The 22212-nt window shown below is 39.5% G+C and overlaps 1 protein-coding gene across 4 annotated transcripts in view; it reads right to left on the bottom strand.

Annotated features, from left to right (window-relative positions):
- The window catches only part of prickle2b (prickle homolog 2b), a 58557-nt gene that overhangs the window by 14405 nt on the left and 21940 nt on the right, over positions 1 to 22212 (bottom strand). Inside the window, exon 1 of one of the 4 annotated variants that reach the window (XM_077725872.1) lies at positions 21892 to 22090. The exons of 2 other annotated variants lie outside the window; for them this stretch is intronic. The gene's annotated coding sequence lies outside the window, so the exon portion shown is untranslated. Of the gene's footprint in view, positions 1 to 2318; positions 2752 to 21891; positions 22091 to 22212 lie in introns of those variants that run through there. One more of the 4 variants, XM_077725871.1, reaches the window with a different exon arrangement.

Genomic DNA, 22212 nt, shown 5'->3' with positions numbered 1-22212 from the left:
AACATTAACATTTGTTTTTACTAAGGATGGACTTTTACACAAAAAAAACAGTATGAACCTGCAAGAGCTTACACCATGTAAGATAAAGTTGAAGCTGAAGTCAGGTGATGGTGAATGTATATATAGTCAAATATTGGCACCACAGCTCTTATCATGGCATTTAGACACATAAATGTCTGCAGGGATTGCTGCTCATGCATTCTTAATCATTATTAGCCCAAATTTTAACACCATTAAATCATTCATCCTCCATAGTGCCCATCCTCGAAAGTGGTGTGGGGTTTGTCTTCGGGCAAACTACGGCCCGCGGGCCACATCCGGCCCGTTAAGGTTTTTAATCGGGCCCGCCGATGTTGTCCAAATAATGTTTTTTTCCCCCAAAATGGCGCAGTCACGTGGAAGCCATTGGCAGTAGCTCTGTCTACTCTTATTAGTTTTTTGTATTTTACAGCCCCTCTATCTTTTTTTAAAATATATTTTAACATATCTTAATACATTCCTTTTTACTTTACTTTGTACTTTATACTTTTTACGTTAATGATGAGTATGTTAATACTTTAGTCCTTTTTTTTCTGTTTGTTTCATATGTACTGTTAACGGATGCACTTTTTTTTATATGTATCGTATCTTGTGCTGACCTGGCCCATATGTCAAATTTTTAAAGTCATTGTGGCCCCCTGGACCGAAAAGTTTGCCCACCCCTGCCCTAGACTGGTCGCCAGTCAGTCGTAGGGCACACAGAGAAATTGTCCCAACATGAAGCACACATTTATGATCTGCAACAATAAATACTTTAAACTACAGCATCCATTCACTTTCCTGTCTCTTTGTTATAAGTACATGTACACATTTGACAAGCTCCATCTAACACAGTTGGAGGAACACAAGGGTTGCTTCTTATGGGCTTTTCAGAAAAATAACATTTGAAGGCATTTACCAAAGTGTTTAAAAATCTTTCTGCAAAACAGCTGGAGGAATAAAAAAACTGCAAGCTCCTTAATTAACTAGTCATTTAAGGATTCTTAATTACATGTTAGGCGTGAATGAGCAGTGGAATCTTTTTTTTGTTGTTGTTGCTTTTGCCAAGTGCAATGAGATCCATTTTGAAGTGGAATTTAAACTGAATCATAAATTCCAATGGCTATTAAAAAATGCATGCACACGGAAATATTCATCACGGACGTAAATCAAGTGAGGAAAGATAAACATGTTCTCCAAATCACATGGCAAAAGGAAAGAATATATCTTATTCAAAAAAAATAGTTACGTCACAGATAGGCTACATTACATGAGCCAAATTTACCATTGAGACCAAGCTGGATGACTTATTCACTGAGTGCCAACTTACTGGATAAAGTGAGAACACTTGAGGTAGGAACAGAGGGAGTCATAGAAGCAGCTTCCAGGGAAACCTCACACCACAACGGGGCTTCAGACTCCCTTTAATCATCTGCCAGAAAGAGATACCTCAAACAGAAGCCATTGGACGTGGGGTCCTAAAGTAATGAAACACTACCTCACCAAAATATCCCAATTTTATCATCAATAAGACAGAAAAAGCAAAGACTGAATTAAACTCAGTGACAATCCACCTGGAAAAATAGTGATCTGACAGTTAATCCGTTAACTGCCATTGACGGAGCTAGACGTCCAATTAATGTTGACTGGGAATGATTGATGCCAGCCCTCCCAGTCCAAAAGTCCTTTTATAGGCTGCAAGCACGTGAAAACACATTTTGCGACTCCTATGTATTCACGTGCAAATCCTGAAATTCCAACAAGCGAATTTAGTCTTATTGCGTCCTTTTAAGACCGACACTTGCGTACAAAACAGAAAAAAATGGCAAAGTATGCTTTACGTGTCGGCGTCGATAAAGACAATGCCCAGTTGTAATTTTAATCCGTTTGTGTTCTTGTTTACCCAGCAAGCATCTCTAGCCCATATGGCACTGAAGCCGCACAACAAAAGACGATGTGGCTGGACGCGCACGGTACTTTGAGCAGGGGCGCTCCAGGGGGATGGGGCGAGGAGGGGAGGGGGATACAAATCAGTGAAAACACGTCTACTAAAGAAAAACGTAAGCAGTTATACTAGTGAAACCATTTTCTTTTAAAATCCATCAAATCTTCTTAGAAGATCCAAGGACTAATATGGGTATCTGGTGAGGAAAAATTAGAATTAGAAAACAGAAATTCTGATCATAATGCAGTTGTAGACCCAGTCCAGATTCCCCGAATTTGACGGGGATCACAGTCAGAATCCCAGTCGATCACAGTCCAAACAAATGCCAAATTGACGCCCCAAAAAAAGTGCTTACCTTGTCACAAAGTGCGACTCGTGGAAGCCCGTATCCAGACCTCGTCACTACAATCTTTGCAAAAAACGCCTGCCACATCGCATCGCATCAACAACTCGCTGCGTGTTGCCACTACATCTATCTACTCTGTGCAAAAAAGAATAAAAAACAAACAAACTAAAACGCCCAAAACCTTTTCGTCGGCAATCAGTGAACACATTCGCCACAGGACATTCAGCAAGAAGCCAACTTGGAGCGCGTGAAAAAGTCCCACATTGTAGAGAGCAGTAAATCCAGAAAATTGCGTCAATTCCGATAATTATTTCCCACTCCGGAGAAATACAGTTAGATTGTCCTCAGTTTGGTTTAAAAACCTCGGTGGATGTCACGCATTCTCTCCGTACGTGTATCACAGACACGGGATTGGAGTCCCCCTTTCTGCAGCCCTTTAACCTGAAGCGTAACTCAAGATAAACACATTGGCTCTACTGCTTCCCGTTTAAACCTTCACAATAAACGTGCAAGTGAAAGTTTATCACGAAAAAAGTCTCAATTTGTCTTTCCATTTAAATACACTCATCTCACAGTCGTTTTAGTCTATATTTTAGTTCTTGTATTGAGTTATAAATATCCACCCACGCATTTATTTGTTTTCTCCAGAAGATTAAGTATAATGAGATTTAAAGTTTCACCCTGAAGTGCACAAATAACAACAAACAAACACAAATAATAATCAGTAAATAATTATAATACTTCCTTTCCAACTTCCAAAAACATGCAAGGTCACATTAACTATATAATATAACATTTCCACCATCAATTTAAGTGTGAACATGAATTTATCTGTACTACTTTATGATCCCTTGGGATTATCTGGTGACTCAGTAGATAGAATAGACTTCAGGTCAGCTAAAACCTAAAAGAAAACAAGTAGAATGAAATTTGGATATTATACGTAATGGAAACCTATATTTTATGACATTTACGCCCAAAGTCTCGCTCACACGGTTTCTATTAGTTTACTTTACTTTTTCCTCCTGGCAAATATCCCAATGTGATGTCAGCAAATCCATGTTCCAACTCATGTGTAATTAGCAGGGTAAGCAGTGGTCCTCTAACATAATTTGCATGCGAATCAAACTATTGCCCTGAATCAACTGGCCCAAGGCAAGAGGAAAGAGGGTTTGACTAGTGGTCAGGGTATCCACAGGGTGCTGGCCTGCATGGGGGAATGAGCAGGCCAGTTCCCGTCAACAAAACAGGACTGTTTAACATAAGAAACAGACATAAGCTGGAACAAGGACAAAAAGCTTACAGAGCAATGGAAATGCACAGACTGAAAAACAATTGCAAATCCACAGTTTAGGACAAAATACAGTTTGGGTTTTTATGTTTGAAGAAGAGTACAACGCATGCTGATTTTTCCAAAGGCACAATCCCCCACATAGAAAAGGAAAATGTCTCTGGCATAAAACTCATCTATACAGGGAATATTATGTAAAGGATTTGATTGACAAAATGAAGGATTATTTCAAATGCAGCAATAAAAAAATAAAATTATATTGTCAGTGTCAGCAGTAGAGAGATGAGACACTGATGTCTGTTTTTGTTGTTGTTGCTGTGGACAGTTTCTTGCCTCCTACTTTCCTAGCATTACACTACAATTGTAAGATTTCTGCCCTGGATTCCTCTCTCACATGTGGCTGGCAATACTTCCTAAGCTCTTACCCTCACCTCATAATTGTGGCCCCTTTAAAAATACTGCAACATCAATTACAGCTTAGGCAAAACTCCAGCCCTCTCCTCAAGACTAAGAAGCTCAAAGTGCCAGGGTCCTTTGCCTGAAGCAACCACAGAGTTGGTCAGCTTGCTTGGGGTCAGTTATTTTGCCAATGAGTACTTCCATTTTCCCACATAAACTGTTGCCTTCGTTGGAGAAAGCATTGGGAAATTTTGCAAAAAGAAAGAATAAAACCGCAGGGTTAGTCTTGAGAGACATACCACAGATAGCAATGCCTGTGAGGACTCCTGGCAAGCTTGAGGAGCCTCTGCCTGGTAATTTTAGACAGCCTGCCAAAGAGCTTCGCTCCCTTCTGAAGCTAACAAAAGCATAATAGGATAGATCAAAGCGCAGAATGGACAATATCGTAAATCTGCAAGACCATGAAAATACAAGATATCTGTAGTGCCTCAAGGCAGCTGACATTATTTAAGAAAGTGTACATGTACAGTCTGAAAACAGATAAATCAGTAATTTTATCTTGATATTAGATGAGGCCATTCCTTCTCTGACTTTAATAAACATGCTATTGTCTGAAACACCAAGCTCTTCTTCTTTCATGTGGCAATACTGATGGCTATCAATATAGAATCAACACAAGCCAGCTGGGGCCAACAATAACAGCTGATCGCTCACAAATGTTGAAGGATGAAAGTAGCATTCTTTCTGACGGATTTAGCTTTTCTTGCAATGCCAATAATTCTTTTTTACAATGGAACATACTCTGGTATATGCACTTCTTTGAATTTGGTCTAAGTCTGGGTGGAACTTTGGTCTATCAGATAAGTTGAGGCGTTGATTGGAATGTAATGTATCACCAGATGAGCCACTTAACATTCCAAAGCAAACTGAAATGTCCAAAGCAATTGAGGAGGAAAAAAAAGGGTTTCTTGAGAGTGTAATGGTCCTCATTTGAACCCAAGGTAGAGAAAACATTTACGTATAGTTGCTTGAATCATCGTTCCACCCAGTACAATACAATACATATATTCATAAAGCTGTACCAGTGATGAAAACATCCCCTTGGAAATATAATATAAAATAACGAGGTAACCAATGACACTGACATTGAAAAGTGACCCTTAATTGACTATTATGAATTCATGGGAAGCCCTTTTCCGTACTAAAAATTGGGGACACAGAATTGTAATTGTAACTGAGAATTGGCTTTCTGGAAGTTGGCTGCAATGATATGAAAATAGCCAGCTTAATGTCATCCCTCTGCCGTGACCTATCCGTACTGTCTTTCAACTTGGCTCCAAGGAAAGCAGAATTATTGGAGCAGTGGACGCTGGTACAGCTGTAAAATCTTTTATAGTCATGTTCGGAGCAGATAAGTGACCATTATTCAAACCATAGCGAACATTAACTGGATTAATTCTACATGGCCGAAAGGGTGAAACGCTATTCATCAAAAGAGAGGGAAATAACAAGGAAATAAGAGCGGTTCATGGGGTTGGTTAAAATTCAAACCAGAAACTTGGTGCCGAGGCCTGCACAAGTCATTAAGTCACACACAATTCAAGGGAAAAGGGGAAGTGAGGGAAAAAAGTCATCTGTACAGTATAGTTTCTAACATTGGGAGCCAGGATACGGAGGTGACCTTGTGGCATATTTACACACGGGGACTTGATCCATTTCTAGACCTTTTAGTGGGAAGAACATGTATGGAAAATAAAAATCCCTTGGGCCTCCACCTCAGTATATCCATCAGAACACCAACATCCTATGGTGACTGTTCCCATTAATTGGACAGAATCAATGCACAATTTAGAAAAAGGTTGATCAGGCTTAAGTGTAAAACATAAGATAGTTCAAATATGTTTGAAAAAAATACTAAAAACCGTTCCTTCTGGTCATTGAAAGATGTATCCACTCTTTTCCTTCATAAAGCTACTTGTCTCTGAAATAATAAATGATCACTGGCATGCTGAGCTCCCACACTTATCAACACTTTGTGACTCAGTTCACTCAGTCAGCCTCTTCAGACATTCCATATCCTCACCTTGTCTTCACTACAGGCGTAGGCGTGAATAATCCATGATTCACAAATTCCATCCGCTGCACCAAATTTGAATTTTAGATGAAATAAGAGTCTATTCCATCTAAATTATGAGAAACTACTTCAACTTTTATTTGATGTTCTACCTCTGATTGATTTTGTGTCATTTTTATAAGGTTCCTAAGAGAATTTGGGATGTAACATAACATTTGTTTCTTTATGCTTGCCTGTGCAATCAACCGGATTCAAACTCTAATATTTGAATCTTCACTCTGATTGGCTTTTGGCGAGTTTCATGTGCAAATATTTCAACTGGTGTTGAATTCCAGTTGTCAACATTTTCTTTCTTTCCACATTGTCTGATTACAGTTGCCATAAAACCATATGGTTTAGAGACTGTTATCGTTTAAAAACAACAATGCTTTTTCAATCGCTCATTGGTGTTGATAAGTAATGTGCAGAAACTTCCTTTCTATTTGAAAGGACATGTTTTAAAAATAATGTATCCTGCAAACTTGGCATGTGCATGTTTTCAGGTCAGTGGAAAGTTAATTATTTGCTGTCAAGATTTGAGTTTTCTAAATGGCTCCTTATCAGATTATTATTCTGGCAAGAAGCTTGTATTATTATAAATCAATTAGGAAGCTTGGACTAGACTTGTACAGAATCACAAATAAGCATGCAATGGACATGTTCTAAATTTGTATTTATTTCTTTAATTTATATTTAGTGTAGGTTAGGTTTGCTTGGATGTTGGGTGCACCGCCAGGCTTCATCGTGATTCTCTGGCTAAAATAAATAACCTTCTCGTGGGCTGACTATGTTTATATGCAGCAGAGTTCTCGAGAAAGGAAGTCAATGAGTTGGTACTCTAAAGGAAAGACATTATCTCGGATAGAATCAAAGAACAGACTAAATAAAGTAGATGTGAATCTCAACAAAATAATTATGTGAAAAAACAATATCCAATTTAGGATTAGGATTTCACACTGAGAGGAGTTTTTGGATTCACATATCTAAAAGGCGACCACTGATGAATATTGATCAGGTTTTCAGGACGTAGGCAAAAGCTCTAGTGGTCAGTCAATAAAGCTCCAGGTTTGCCATCTTTATCGAGCCATGCCTCAAATTTGTCACAGTGAGCAAATCACAATTTCTCTTTCAATCTATAACCTCCACGGGTCCCTGAAGACCCCATGAGGCGGAGACTGTGTCTGCTCCATTGATGTTCACAGAAAGCGAGAAATCGGCTTGTTTCCGCTCACACTGTTTGGATAAACAAAATTGCCAGATGACAGAGGTTTAACACCAAAACTGATTGGATTAATCACTTCGGGGTGAAATCAGCAACAAATTTAGCAGCTGCAAAGCTTGGATTTTTTAAACGTGGCCTTTCATTCAAAGTCTACTACCCTGAATGACAAATACAACACTTTTCTGACATTAACAATGGCTTTCAATGCACAACTCTGATCATTTTGATTAAAAAAAACGGTGCTATTTGTAGCAAAATTCAACAAGTTGAGGTCTGTTTCTTTTACATTTATAGCTAAAAGTCCTTCACCCAATCACTCCTGAAATGGGTGGCTTCTTATGCTACAATCCATCTCTACCAATCAGTGCTCTAAGTTCCCTTTTTAAGGCATGGCGCTTTCGGAGGCACTGAAAGAGACGGCAGACGAGAAATAGTAAATCACTTCAGTCCAATGCTGTTTACAGACTCCACTGGCTGCTTGGGCTGCTGTATATTTGAACTGTGAACCTCCATGTGCAAATGTGTATGAAAGGGAAAGTGTGTCCGAAAAAGAGAAAGAGAGAATGTGTATTGGAGTGCGTACACGAGAGAGAGAGAGAGAGAGAGAGAGAGGGTCCACACAAAACCCAGTGTCTCACCCTGTAGTTTCCTTCACACATTTCACAGGGTATTCATTTGCCCCACGGGCTCCTGGCGCTCTCTAGTTCTCCCAGTCACAAACAGGCCTCTGTGTAGGCCAGTCAGGGCCATAGCACTAAAAAACAGACTTCTTCCAACCCTTGCGGCTCTCCCGACACAATAACGCCCTTCTTTTGACCCTCACATGATGTCACACTCATACATGCAAACAATAAGGCTGATCTAAAGTCAAGTCCAAGAACATATGGCACTTTAGTCTGTGTTGATGAACATTGGCAATGCAAACCGGCTGTGAGGTCAGCCACACACAGACGCACAAATACCCACCACACACATAGTGTGGAAACAGTGAGGTCAGTGTGAGATCAGCTAAAATATTTACGGCACGGTTTAAAGACATGAAGACTGGAGCATCATAGAAGCCACCGTTTACAGATGGAGATTATGGGCAGAGAAAGAGGAATAGAAAAAGCCTGCCATGTATTTAGACATGTGGATGACCACATACTGAGCATATAAACACACCCATATGCACAGAAGATAAGAACCAGAATGTACTGTTTACACACATGCCAAGACATACATATGCAGAAAAAACACTGCTCATTACTTGTAAAAATGCAACTCTGCAAGTTCATTAACTCAAGTCGAAAATAGTAATAATAACATTTTCAGTATACATCAACCTGAAAGGGTTGTTTGTATCCTTGTGGCCTGCGATTGGCTGGCCACCAATTCAGGGTGTCCCCTGCCTCTGGCCCGAAGTCAGTTGGGATAGGCTCCAGCACCCCCCGTAACCCTTGTGGCAGTTCAGAAAACGAGATAAGACTGTTGAGGAATGTTGATATGCCCAAGATTACGCCACAGACTTCCTTCCCGGGTTTTAAACCTTCACTTGTCATAAGGCCAAGCTTGTGACAATGTTTTCCCCTCAAAAATGAAAGAGCAGTAATGTAGTTTGGGTTAAGGGAATGATATGTTGACTCATGCTAGTTGAAAATGCGCAGTCTCTTGACATGACAAGCATATTTTATCAATGACATTTCAAACATGGCACAGGTTATTTTAATTCAGCCTGCCTTTCAAACTACACTATGCAGCGGCCGGGCCATACTTAAAAACACATTTATTTTTAGCCCGATAGATACAGCCAGAAACAGTGCAAAGAAACAATGATGTGTATTCGTGTGTATGTGCCAAGGCATAATATGTGTAGGCTTAATGAGCAAATTCAAGCAAATGTAAAGTTATGCCAGTCCCTTTTTTCTAAGCTACCGTTTTTGGAAACCCGTCAACTATGGGTAACATAACACAGACTGACGCACTAATCTGTGAAACAGCACTGCTGATACCCGCCATGGCTAATCTCATCACACTGCTGCCCGAGTATGTGTGGTGCTTGTTCTGTCTCCTCTCTCGTGTCTGGGACAGCACACCAGTGACTAAAGTAAACTCTCGACAGTGCGGCCTGTGTGAGTGTGTATGTGCATGACAAGACTGTGCCAGAAGTAGGACTGATGGTTGAGTGACAATCAGATTTCCGTTGCTTTCACTCAACCCACCAGAGAGGGGGGAAGGGTTTGGGGACTTGAGTAGATGAAAACAGATCATAAAAGTAACATCAATGCCTGATAGTGTCTGCAAGAGAGGAAACATAAAAAAGGGGGTGTGAAAATCAGCATGGCTTTTGAGAGAAAGAGCAATAAGACAGGAAAAAGAACCGAGTGGGTGTGAGCGCATTAATTTCAAGCTCATTCATCTAACGCAAGCCAGTGTTAAAATGATAATAAGTCCTTTTAAATTATTCATTTTTTGCATACTGTATTGTCCATCTAAATGTCACATTAAGGTGCATATTGATTTCATATAAAAAAAAAACAGCTGATCCCAATAAAATGTAACTTAACCTTAGATATTTGATTGATGCCGCAGATGGATCAGTATGGCTTGGGACACTAAGTCCCAAATAAACATAAATTTTGTTAACTGCTTTTTTTTAAATCTCTAAAGAGAGATATGGAAGAACTGTAATAGATAGTATGTTTTTGATGACACAGCAAACATTTCAGGGTGTACTAGACAGTATTGACCACAATTTTTGAATCTTTCACATCTGGGATATATTTAACAGCCATGTGCAATGTATTACATATTTTTTTGTCAAAGTCAAGTTCGAATCTGTAATCTGTTGATGGGAGTTGATTCTAACTAACCATTTTCTGGTCTGTTGTTGCGCCACTATCATAAGCAAGAAGACAAAAAACAACAACTGACAATGATAGAATAGGTGTCTTATAGTTTGAGAAACATAGTGTAGACTTTGAGAAGCAGGCCAACAAGGTCAAAGCAGCTATCCCATGAGTTGGCTGCATTATGCTGCTTCAACCCCAAGCAGTAATTGGCTTTTTTAGAGCACAGGAGTGAAATTTGTCACTTTCTTGGTCGGGAGGGTGGGTAAACTTTAGAGATCCTGTGTCGACTGCACACTGATCGTCAACTTGAAGAATCCGGGATAACTTAGCAGTTAGACCTTTAACTCTTTAAAAGTAATGTTAACTAGGGGAATTAAACTGGGTTAAATTAAAGCTTCCAGCATTTAAATATTACCATCCGAATAGGCCGCTGCCCACCTTTGGTAAAAATGCCCCTTATTCCCACTTGAACAGATCATGTAAGTGTAAGGATAAATCTAAATATCTTGAAAAAAACATTTAAACATGATCCAACAAATATAATGCATTGGGAAAAACAAGCGTTAGGAATCAAGGGTATGTTTTATTTGAAAAAGCATCAAATAAAACTTATCCTTATTTTCAAAAAATGTTTCTGTATGATAACCCCACCATCAATGTCCATTAATGATAAAAACATGGCTTTGATTATAGATTTTAGATGGGAGAAAAATTTAAATTAAGTGAAACAAGAATCTAATCAACACAGCTACCAAAGTGGTAAAAAGTACTCACTTAAACACCATACAAGCCTGATCTCAAGTACAACACAGCACCCAACTCGTGACTCTTTTGATTTTTTTGCCAAATGGTTTTCTGGGCAGAGTGTTAACCATGCGGGTGGTAGTGCAGCTACCGGCGAAGCAGCCACTTGTTAGATCTGTCGGATTAGACTGCCACATGTCTGCCTGGACTCACTTTTAGTTTTAATGTCACGACCAATGTATGGGGGCAATACCCATGTATGTGCGGAAACACCTTACCTTCACAGTCAAATAAACATTACACAATTTTCAGAGTTCATACACATTTGTGCCTAACTTTTACACATGAAATTATGTAATGTAATAAATAACATGCTCTGCTCTTTTGAACAGACAACGTATTACGTTACCAGCACGCAAAGCATTAATATCATATTAACGATATGTTCACTTAAGTACTAAAGTGTAAAAGTGAAAAAGGGACAGTGCTGTTAAACTAGTAGAGCACTCATTTGTACCCAAGTGAACTTAAGTAGGCACACATGCAGTGAAGGGAATTAAAAAATAAAAAACAAAAAACGAGCTGAGTAAGGGTTGAGATGACACAAGCACCCATTGCACAATATGAGGGTTTTTTTCTTTTCTTTTTACACAATAAGTTGTAGAATGGCTTTAAGTACGAAGAAGAGCACATATTTTCCGTGTCTTGCGAAGGACAAAAGTGTGTTTGTGTGTGCTTGCATGAGCTCTGAACTGTATTAAACTCAATTAATTAATAGCCCAAATCTGTTTCCCATCATGACGTATGCATGCTTGTGGGTGGGGGTCCTCAGCCACATGTATCGCTGCCCGGGGGTGCGGTTTGCTGTGATTACATCAGATGGAGCACTATTTTAAGGAGCCTCCCAAACAATCTCCCATGATGCACAGAGACAACCACACGCAGTGAAAAACACACAGGCGGCATCCAGGAAGCAAGTTTGTGCTAATGGGATGTTTAGAGTGAGTGAGTGCGTGCATAAAGATAGAGGGACAGTGTAATGAAAAAGTAACAAGTTAGAGGTCATTGTCCAGCCTCAGAGAGCATGCAACACCCTTTCCTCATTACCTATATCACACACCCGCACACAGTTTTTTTTTTTACGATTGAGGTCTTTTACACAACAGCCACCAGCTTGGATGAAATGATGGACGAATAAAGGAACAGATGGGGACGTGGACAGAGGTGGTGGTCAGGACAGGAGGAGAAAACCAAACTTTCTCTCTCACTAACATTGACTCAGTGCAAACACTGGAGGCTTTTTGACTTTGTGGTGGGGGTTGGGGTTCACACCAGTGGCCTTTTTTACACTTCAATGTCAGCAGCAGTGGCGCTAGTATATATGTTCGTGGTGAGGCAAAAAAACAATTAAAACAATGACTAAAGTGAGAAAATAAGAATGTTGACTAGAGAAAAGACAATATTTCCGGATTGGACAGTGGGAGTGTGAAGATAAGAACCTTCCGAGGGCTTATCTTATCTTTAGTGGGTTTTTTTTATCTTTCCGAACACTGAGTGAAGGTGTGAAAACCAGGGATTTTTTAGACAGGAGGTATCAATTAACCTACATATACACACAGAACTATGCTTTATAACAATTGTTTAGATTTGTTTGGACACCATCAATTCAATAAGTAGCTGTTGCAAAAATGCATTAATTCATACTAAAAAAAAAAAAAAATTTAACTCTTGGAAGAGATTTAAAAGTACATTTTAGTATTCTTATTCATAATATCCAGGTGAAAATAATGTTCAGTTGACTAAGTACTACATTTACATTATATACTTGAAGAACATCTTAGCGGCAGCAATATATTTTTCAAAAGGAACTTTTTTTTCTCCAATTGGTCAACTATAATGCATTTAGTAATGAATGTACAAAGCAATTTCAACTACGAAGTCGTATGTGTATGTGACGGCCTTCTTTGCCCCAAGTCAACAGGGTCTAAGCATTTATGAGCTAATTACCGCCTGACCAGGACTGGAAAGCTGGTGATAAGCCCCGTCTTAGGCCCTCTCATTAATGTTACATGCTCCACTGGGGTTAAATACACACACACTGGGCTATGTGCACAGAGATTGACAGCCAAAAGTGCATGCACAGCCACACACAGAGTCATGTCTGTCCTCCAAAACAACAGAAGCAGCACTATTCATAATTAAGAAGCCTTCAAAACGGATGCCTCCGATTGGTAAGGCTGGGAATTCTTATTAACTAATCTAAACAGATGCCGAATGTGAAAGCTTTGCATCATGTGACTCTGCTGATAGTCACCAGAATCATCACTGTTTAATATGGATGATATCAACTATTCACATCTTGCTTCTCAAGGATAGAGGTAGTCATAATGATGACGAAGGACTTGAGGATGTTCAACAGATACAAGCATCTTGTCTCACTAATTTGCTCCTTCAGACAGTCATTTCCGCTCCATGTTTTCCTCTTTAGATTCTTTTGTATTTGATCAGAGCAGATGTTAAACACCCCCCTCTGATACCTTTCGTTCAGAGACTTCACAAATCCAACACAGTCAGGAACCTCATACATGTGCATCTATGCAGCTTCTTGTATGTTTCTTTTTGCACAGTTATGGCAGCAGGAAACATGGATCAAAAATGGTCAAAACATACTAATCCCCTAACCGTTGGTGGGTAAATTATATAAAGACTGAAAAATGTTAAAAAACCTGGAGGAGGCGGATACATGGCATGGAAAAGCACAGTTTGTAAAAATAGAGAAGTCAAAGGACAGCTTGTAGGCTGCCTTGCTGGGAAGACAGTTTGTTTGGAACAAAACCAATCTTCGCCAGAAGTGTGACACTAAAGTGCATACTACACACACTCACAAAAAATGAACATGGCAGGCAAATTCCTACCAACAATGTATGACCATGTATTGCACCTATTCACATGTCTATTCTAGAAATTGAAATTCTTCCACCCAAATGTACATTGTAGGATGCCTATCTGCAATTAACGTATTTTCCGCACTATAAGGCACACTGGATTATAAAATGCAGTCGTATTAGGAGTGGTGGTGGTATGGTAGTAGTGCTAGGGAGGTGTGCTGTACACCCACTAGATAGAGCTGTAAAAATAGTAATAGTAAAAGAGAAAATTCAAGTCTTTTACTTGAGCCGAAATCTGTGGAAAATACGGTACACAAACATATGTTGTAATGTGTATTGTGCTTAAAGCAGTAGAGCAGCCATTAAGCAAGTGATAATTAACAAGGGGTAAACTGTTGAGCATTGTTTCGCTAAATCATAAAGCTGCATTCTTATCAGCGTTCAGCCTTCTTGTTTCTCATAAAGAAAGTGCAGAAATTGGCAGTTTTCTTTTATATATGAAGCGGCTCCATCAGCAGAAGAACTTGCCAAAAATCATTAGACATGATGTATATGCAATAAAAACACCACCGTGGGTGAAGTACAATACACTTCCAAATAGGACATGCACACTTTTTTTTACGATTTAGTTCTCATGCATACACACACACAAGCACTGTCAGTGCCTTGCTTTAGGGCTTGCCTGAGAGCTTTTTGGTAAACGACTCCTCAATTCAGCATGTCTATCCTGTTGCACTGGACTCCTTAAATTAACCCCCAAATTGCTTGGGTGTGTGGGTTTGTCACAGAAGAAAAGCAGTGCAGGCCTTATTGTGGTTTAACAGCATTCCATGGAAAAACAAACCAAAACTGACTTCATTTTCCTCAGATTTCAAAGCTTAATGGCCCTTTATTTTGCTGTTGCTGTCGTCTCTCTTTTGATGAGTAATACATCTGAAAGGATTTTTAAAGAATGAGAATATTTGTTCATTGTAGTGGTCGTTAGGGAAGTTATATTATGGTTCATGCAATGCAATTCAATGTTTTTAAACTTCTGCCTTACTGCAATTTTAACATGTTGGCAGGGCTTTGGTGGTGAATGAGAGTTCCTCCATTGTGTTGTGAGCTGTTGTGTTACAACCTGAAACATTATCTGGTTTTCCCTTTACTGTAAATGAGAGGAATCTTTTGTGTCTCAAGGTAATTGAATCTTGTGCTATATGCTGTTTGCAAAATTCACTTCTTATAAGCACTCATTCAAATTCCACAATGCTGAACAGGCCAATCAGTTTAATATCCTGTGCTCATGCTTTTAGTGGTCTTTTATCAAGAAGCATAGTAGACACCACCAGGCTTTCATTTAAATTTGGACAGTTATGCATGTCAGTTGTGAACTTGTTTTGGCCTTTAAGCTTTGCTGAGACACACCCCTTCCCAGAAGATCTGAAGCTGTACACTTGAGAAGAATAACTGGTGTGCTTATGTTTTTCAGACCATGACCAATACTTCAATTTTGTTAATTATCCATAAGCTAAAACTCCATGTTTGCAAGATCACAATTATGCATGAAGAGAGGCCAAGCAATTTCAACTAAACCACTGCAAGGACTCAATTGAGACTCCACAGTCATCTGGGGAAAACAAATGTATGCCATTGTTTGTTGATGTGGATTTCTTGTGCTATAAGTGGTGATGCTACTTGTGGGGAAAGCGGAGACAGGATGAGGTTAAATTATGTAAAATTATAGTGTAAACTGTTGTTATCATAGGGGACTGATACTGGTGGCTTCCACAGAACCTTAGCTGACACATTCACACCAATTAGTGACACTTATGAGGACGCAACACTTTTCTTTTTTTTTTTAGGATGTTGCTGGTAATAAATAATGCTGTGTTCAGTATTGAGTCATCACATGTTCCGCTTCCACATTAAGGACAGTTAATGTGAAAATACAAAGAGAAACTACTGCTAAAGTAACTATAATTTTAAAAGGAAAATACCCTATGTTTTCCTAACAGTTGAATTTTGAACATTTTTCCAGCTAGTAGTGGTATCGAGATGCATGTAAGACACAAGGCGCTCTAAATTGTTTGTGATTTTACACAGATGTTCCTGCATTGAACCATCACTAACAATAGTGTTTGGATTTTTCATAAGAGTTGCGTCTTTGCGGTTTGGCCTCCACACCACTCGTGAATTTCTCGACCATCCAGATGTCTACACTTTAAAGAATGAGTCATAAGTTGCTTAGAAGACTGCCGATTTGCAGGTCACGGTCCAGCCACTCACAAACAGACAGAGTAAATGAAAAATCAACACAAAAGTCTTGCTAAAGGTACTGAGCCATGTCAACCCACCAAAACAGTTAAAAGCACCTTGGCTGAGTCACTGAAATTAAATAGATGAATGCCAACATTTCAAACAACAATCCCTTATTTGGACATGCAAGTTAGTTTATATACCAAAAACATTTAATAAATTATTATTTTCACAAAAGACAGAAAAAAAACATGCAGCCACAACATTAAGCAATATTACTGGAATATATTATGTATATAGCCTTTGCAATGATTTACAATTATTCCTGAAGCTTAGCTCTAATGGTTTTCAGAGCTTCATCACAAAATCTAACGAGAAAATGAACTACTTTTGCTCCCTGAAAGAGTTAATTGACATTGTTTGGGTGTTGTGGCCGATGTGGAGGTGTTGAATGTGTTTGCTGATGTGCTCAGAGTTAAGTACTGAGCTTGTAGATGTGCTATGACTGGATGCTTACAGCACAAAAGACCCTCTTTCCACTGAACAATAGTATTCTATCCAGACTGAGGATGTATTGTTACAAAGTGTTAGGCGGACAATCAAGTCTACTGGTGACAGCGGTGAAAAGCGCAGAACGTACTGTTTTCAGCGAGGGAAGAATCTATCATCTGACATTACTTACGAAACATGAATATTTGGGTGGACAACCACAGCGGATTTGCAAGGGATGAATAATGGTTTAACATTGGTGGGAGTTTGGGTCATTCCTGTGCAAAAATATTGAGAAATTCAAGTAAATATCAACACCAAGACTCTCAGTGTCTGAGTTTCGTTGGCATGATTGAGCATGTCCTCTGGCTGTGTTAAGTTTGCGCTTATTCAGCCAGAGGCAGATTCATTATTGGCTCATTCATCACCTGCGGGACAGTTTGGCACACAAAATGTAGGGACTTCCTCTTTAGACTCTTCACTCAGCATCTCTAACGCTTTCGCTGCACTACTATCTCCCTCCAATCACATATCTTACCTTTGTTGTTTGATTAATATCATTATTTTGAAGTTCATGTTAAAGAAAAAAAACATAATTCATTCTAGATGACTCCCTCCCATCCTAAATGTATAAAATTTAAAATGAATTATGATTCCCTCTATCCTTCCTCCTACGAATGAGCCAGAGCTTTGGCCTTAGTTTTAACATTTTCTTTTGGCTGATCCAGAGACATGTAAAAATGCTGCAACGTTTGTGAATATCACGATGCAAAGCAACTGAAAGCTCAGTAGCCTCATTTTATTTTGCCTTTCAATGTTTTCTCCTTTTTCCAAGGTCTAAAAATGTGTAATTTGCATACCTAAATGATTTGAGCAATCACTTCAATTTCAATCACGTCACAGAACAAGTTCCACTACTTTTCTCTACCTTTTTAATTTGCGCTGGTTTGTGTGTCTGGTTGTGTGTATGTGGACTGCATGAGTGGGGAGTCCTTCCTGTGGTTTCTTTCAGCTGGCATTCAGCCTAATTAAAGCTTTTATAGCCCCAAAAAGCTGTAGCGTATTACAGTGAACGCCCATTGCGCTGTACTTATGGAAACTTGGCATTATAAACAAGGGTAAAATGGAGGTAAAAACAGTCTAATTTCTTTCATGTTACAAAAGAGATCCAGCAACATATTTGAGGGTGAAAAAGCAGATAGCTCACAAAGCAAGATTCCCAGCTGAAATTATGACTCCAAAACCTGTCTTTTCTGTAATGTCACCACTTGACAAAAAAGACAGATATTTCAAAGGGGAAAAAAGGTTTGTAATGTAAATTTAATTTGAAACATTCAATGAAACCCCCAAATTGCTGGTCAAATTGATGACAAAAGCCCACAAAAATTTCCAGAAACATAAGGACCATCATTTATTAAAAGAAAAAAGCTATTTTTTCACTTCATAATTACCCACAATCAAGGCACTAATGACTTTTGTGGGTCCTGTAACTTCCTCCATTCACAGTGAAACTAAAAATAGCTACTATGTAGAGTGGCATATGCAGCAGATGGGTCAAAACAATAAGCCAGAAAACGTTTACACCCTCTAAACTTTTCCACAGAAGTGACTGATCAATCATGAGGGAAAACATAAGAGGCGAGGAAGCAAATCAAATGAGCTTTTGCACTAATGCAAAGGCTCAGCTGCACATTTTCTGATTAACCTTCACAAGAGAATTCTGGCCGCTCCACAGCCCATGAATTTCCAATCCATCTTCTCCTGTGTTATAAATGGTAGTGGACCAGAGGCACTCGCAGCCACATGAATGCAATTCGGGCCACTTTCACAACAAAGTCAAATGATGGTGAAAGCAGATAGTATGTGAAAACAACATCTGGGCTGTATTTGATTACTGGAAGATTCTACGTCGGAGGGAGAAAAAAAAACATATACGTAGTGGAAAGTGAAAGGCCAAAAGCAAGTTTGAACATATTTCTGTCCTATTCTGTGTGTATAGGCGATGCTTTATCAAGAACTAAAATGACTCAGGGGTGATGCTGTTGAATATACAGACTGGCCCAAGGCTAATTCCCTCCCTTGTCAGCGGAAAAGCAAAAGGCAAAATTTAGTACAAGAAGGTACTGAAGCTTCTAGCACCACCTTATTAAGACATATAGTATGAACCATGCAGACATTTATAATCGCTGACTTTGCCTTTTAAAAAAACAGGCTTGCTTACCAAACATCTTTACCAAAGTGCCATTTTTGCACAATTTTAACTTTGCCAGTAAGTATATTTTATTAATTTCATGTTTTTTATTCCTTGGAGAACTACATCTTTGGTTTAGGTTGTAAAAGGGAATAAAATTATTGCTTCCATAATAGGATAGTCCCATCTAGCACATGTAAAAGATTTTTTTAGACAAGATTCTTGTACAAAAGACATGACCTTCACATGTGTGCCAGATTAGTCAAAATGAGAAAAAGTGAATAATGAATATCTGTCAGGTTTTCATGGAATGCAGCATAATGCATTTTTTCTCTCTGACCCTTTTGCTTTCTCCCAATTCAGTGGCCTCAATCCTCTTATTCCCAAACCACTCCATATCTGCCTTCCTGCCTCTCCATCTTCCCTTCTCTCACTCCTCCTCTCTAATCACTCCCATCGCTCTCTTGTGAAGAGGGGGAAGCAGCATCTCATGTTTGACAGACAGGGCCTGAGTGCAGACATCTCCCTGTGCTCAGTCTTATCACTGGCCAAACTTAGCAACATTTGAGTGGTAAAGGACTTTCACTGGAGGCACTTTTTGCCTCGGGTAGTCTCTGAAGGTCAATGTTTGTGTTGTATAGTAGCTGTGCGTGTGGGTGTGTGGTTGGGGTGGACATGTGACAAACCGCAACTGATAAAACTATGAAATTGAAAGTCTATCAATGTGCTTAAACCCACGTGATCTATGTATAAAAGACAGTTATTCTAATTTTTCCCCACTAAGCATATATGATTAATGCATTATCGTTTGTTTTTTAAAGTTTGGATCTAAATTTCAATTAATAGGATCGCTCCTATTAATTGAACTTTAGTTTCGCTTTATGTCGATCTGCCATGTCTGAAGATTTTCCCTCGTCAAATGAAGTTAAGTCAGAAATTCCTTTTAGACGTCAATACAGACAGAGGGACAGAATGACTGCAGCAGGGAGGGGCCACCAATTGGTTCAATAAAAAGTGTGTCCCGTCTGAATGAATTAAGACATCCATGTCATTGGCAGCATAAATGTATCCCTTTTTGGACATTCACACGATGAGACATCTTTTGAATTAAGGTCAATACAGATCAATGCAGGTCAAAGTTTATGGACAACTTGTCAGTGTTCGTCAGCTGCCGGGAAGGAATTGGTATTGGGGGTGGGTGCTTTAAGAAGACTACTCACTTACCAAATCAATTGCCACACTCTCAGCCTAAGGAGCAACATAAAGATCCACTTGCATGCATTGTCAGTATCTATCGCTCCACTTTTTATCCCCCTCTCAGTCTGGCTTCAAACACTTAGCCTCTTCCTACTTGAGTACGCTCAGCAGAATTTAGTCTCTTTCCCTGGAGGGATATACAAGAAAGGGAGTTTTGTACTGAGGTCTGCAAGGAAGTTTTAATAAGATGACATGGTAGGTCTTCCAATAACTGTCGACAAAACCTTTTGTCAAGTAATTTAACATATGATTTCATTTTCCAGCTCTCAAAAACACTGTCAGCATTCACGTAACACATTGAGGTAATGTTAAACAGTAAATGCGGAGGCCATTCATTGTAGTCTTTGTGGGTAAACTTTCAGCCCAGGTGCAGCAGAGCTGCAGGAGTCATGGGGCGCAGGAAGAGCAGGATGCTGCAGCACATGGTCTATACAAAACTCATTTTTTTCCTTAGCTCTTGATAATCTTTTACCAGTCTCTCACACAGGGGTGCCATCAACAAAGCTGGCAACATGTCTGTGTGGAATGCAATATGGACATTTACAAACAGCCAGTCAACAGAGACTGCTGAGCCAGCACTGCATCTCACACATGTACAATACTCTTAAACTTAACACATCTGAAATGATCTGTGGCACAACTCACACAATGCAGCACACCTATTTTGGCCCGGAAATGTGTTACAACATAAAAGTGGACAGGCAAGCATGTGTTGATATAGACCAGGGGACGCCAACTGGTGGAATGCGAATAGATGATAGGACACCATCTTGGAAAAGTGTCATCCAGATTCCCTTATCATTGTAAGAAAATGTACAGTATGCTTTTTGACGTCCATTAGTTGCTGTGCGATGCACTTTTAAGGTGAAACACAACTCATTGCAATAAAATGTTTGAGTAAGAGTACACAAGCTGATTCTGTTTTCTGAGAGGAGGTGAGATATTTGTATCCACTGAATCAACTGTGCACATTTTTCTTTCGGATGTGAAATGTCAATATTTGCACGACACGAATGAATACTGTACTTAAGTAATGTTTAGCCAAGAATTTTGAAAGAATTGTGCAAATAATGCCTGAATAGTTATTCTATAAATTTGACAGTTTTTGTTCTTTTATATATATGATTGTCTGGACACCTCCTTGACCCATTTTCGGACCCTGGGCCACTTGGCTGATCAAGTTACTGGACCTCTTGTTAATTTAGTTGGTGACCCCTGATCTTTAACCACGCAGCAGCTCCTATTGCAACTTGCCAATTAGCAAGGAGAGCAGGAAGAATAGATTGGATGGCGACTAATATAAAAAAAAAGGAGTGGTGGCATGTGTCACAGCTGTGAGGTGCATTGAGTTTGGGGAGCTCTAAGCCCACTTGAATCACAACAGCTGAGGTGACTGTCTTTTCCTCTTGTCTTTCCTGCCTCCACTTGAAGAATTCTATGCAGCTCGGAGACTATGAAAATCTGTCAAAGTTTATTTGAGCCGTCTCCTTTTTTTTCAGATTTCTTCCATTAAAAGCACTCTTCCTAAGCCATTACACAAGTAACCAAAATACAGGATTTAAATGGCACTCAAAGTTGTCAGTTTGATGCTATTCCTTTAGAAAAATCACACAAGATATCTGAGAAACTTAGGAGTAACCACGTTTATATCCCAAAAATAACCTGTTCTTGAGAAAGTCAACAATCCAGTTAGTGTCTATATTTTCAAGATGTCAACACTGACATAGAAAAATGAAATCAATCACTAAGGTAATTTACAATCCAAGGTTAAGGTGCCAACATGTTCCATTTATACCACCCAGGGGAAAAGTCTTGGCACCCTACCCAAGACAACTCCCCACTAATCATAGATTCAGCAGCCACTGAGCACAAATCAGCAGCTAAACAAAAAATAAGGCAAATGTTTGAAAGTTACTCACCACTTCCCACTCCCCTTCCCGACTGTGCACGGAATGAGGACAAGAGGGGGCAGAGAGCACAGCGGCAGTGCAGCAGCCTGAAGCAAACACTTTCAGCGGCTTTCCCTAATTGAAAAAGTCTGTTTTCGTGTCTCGGAACAACGAGTGTGAGAGAGAGGAGAGTGGAAAGAAACGATTGCCGTGGGCCGAGGTGAAGGGGAGAAGAGCAATCCCGCAGCAGGGGTGAGAGCACGAAGGGACCAGAAGGAAGTGAGGGAACAACAAGACTTTTAGACAGATGAATGCAATCAGTGGTGACCACCAGGCTGGTTGCTGAGAGGG

The sequence above is a fragment of the Stigmatopora nigra genome, chromosome 10, assembly GCF_051989575.1.
Source record: "Stigmatopora nigra isolate UIUO_SnigA chromosome 10, RoL_Snig_1.1, whole genome shotgun sequence".
NCBI lineage: Eukaryota > Metazoa > Chordata > Actinopteri > Syngnathiformes > Syngnathidae > Stigmatopora > Stigmatopora nigra.
This window is presented reverse-complemented; position numbering and strand designations above follow the sequence as displayed.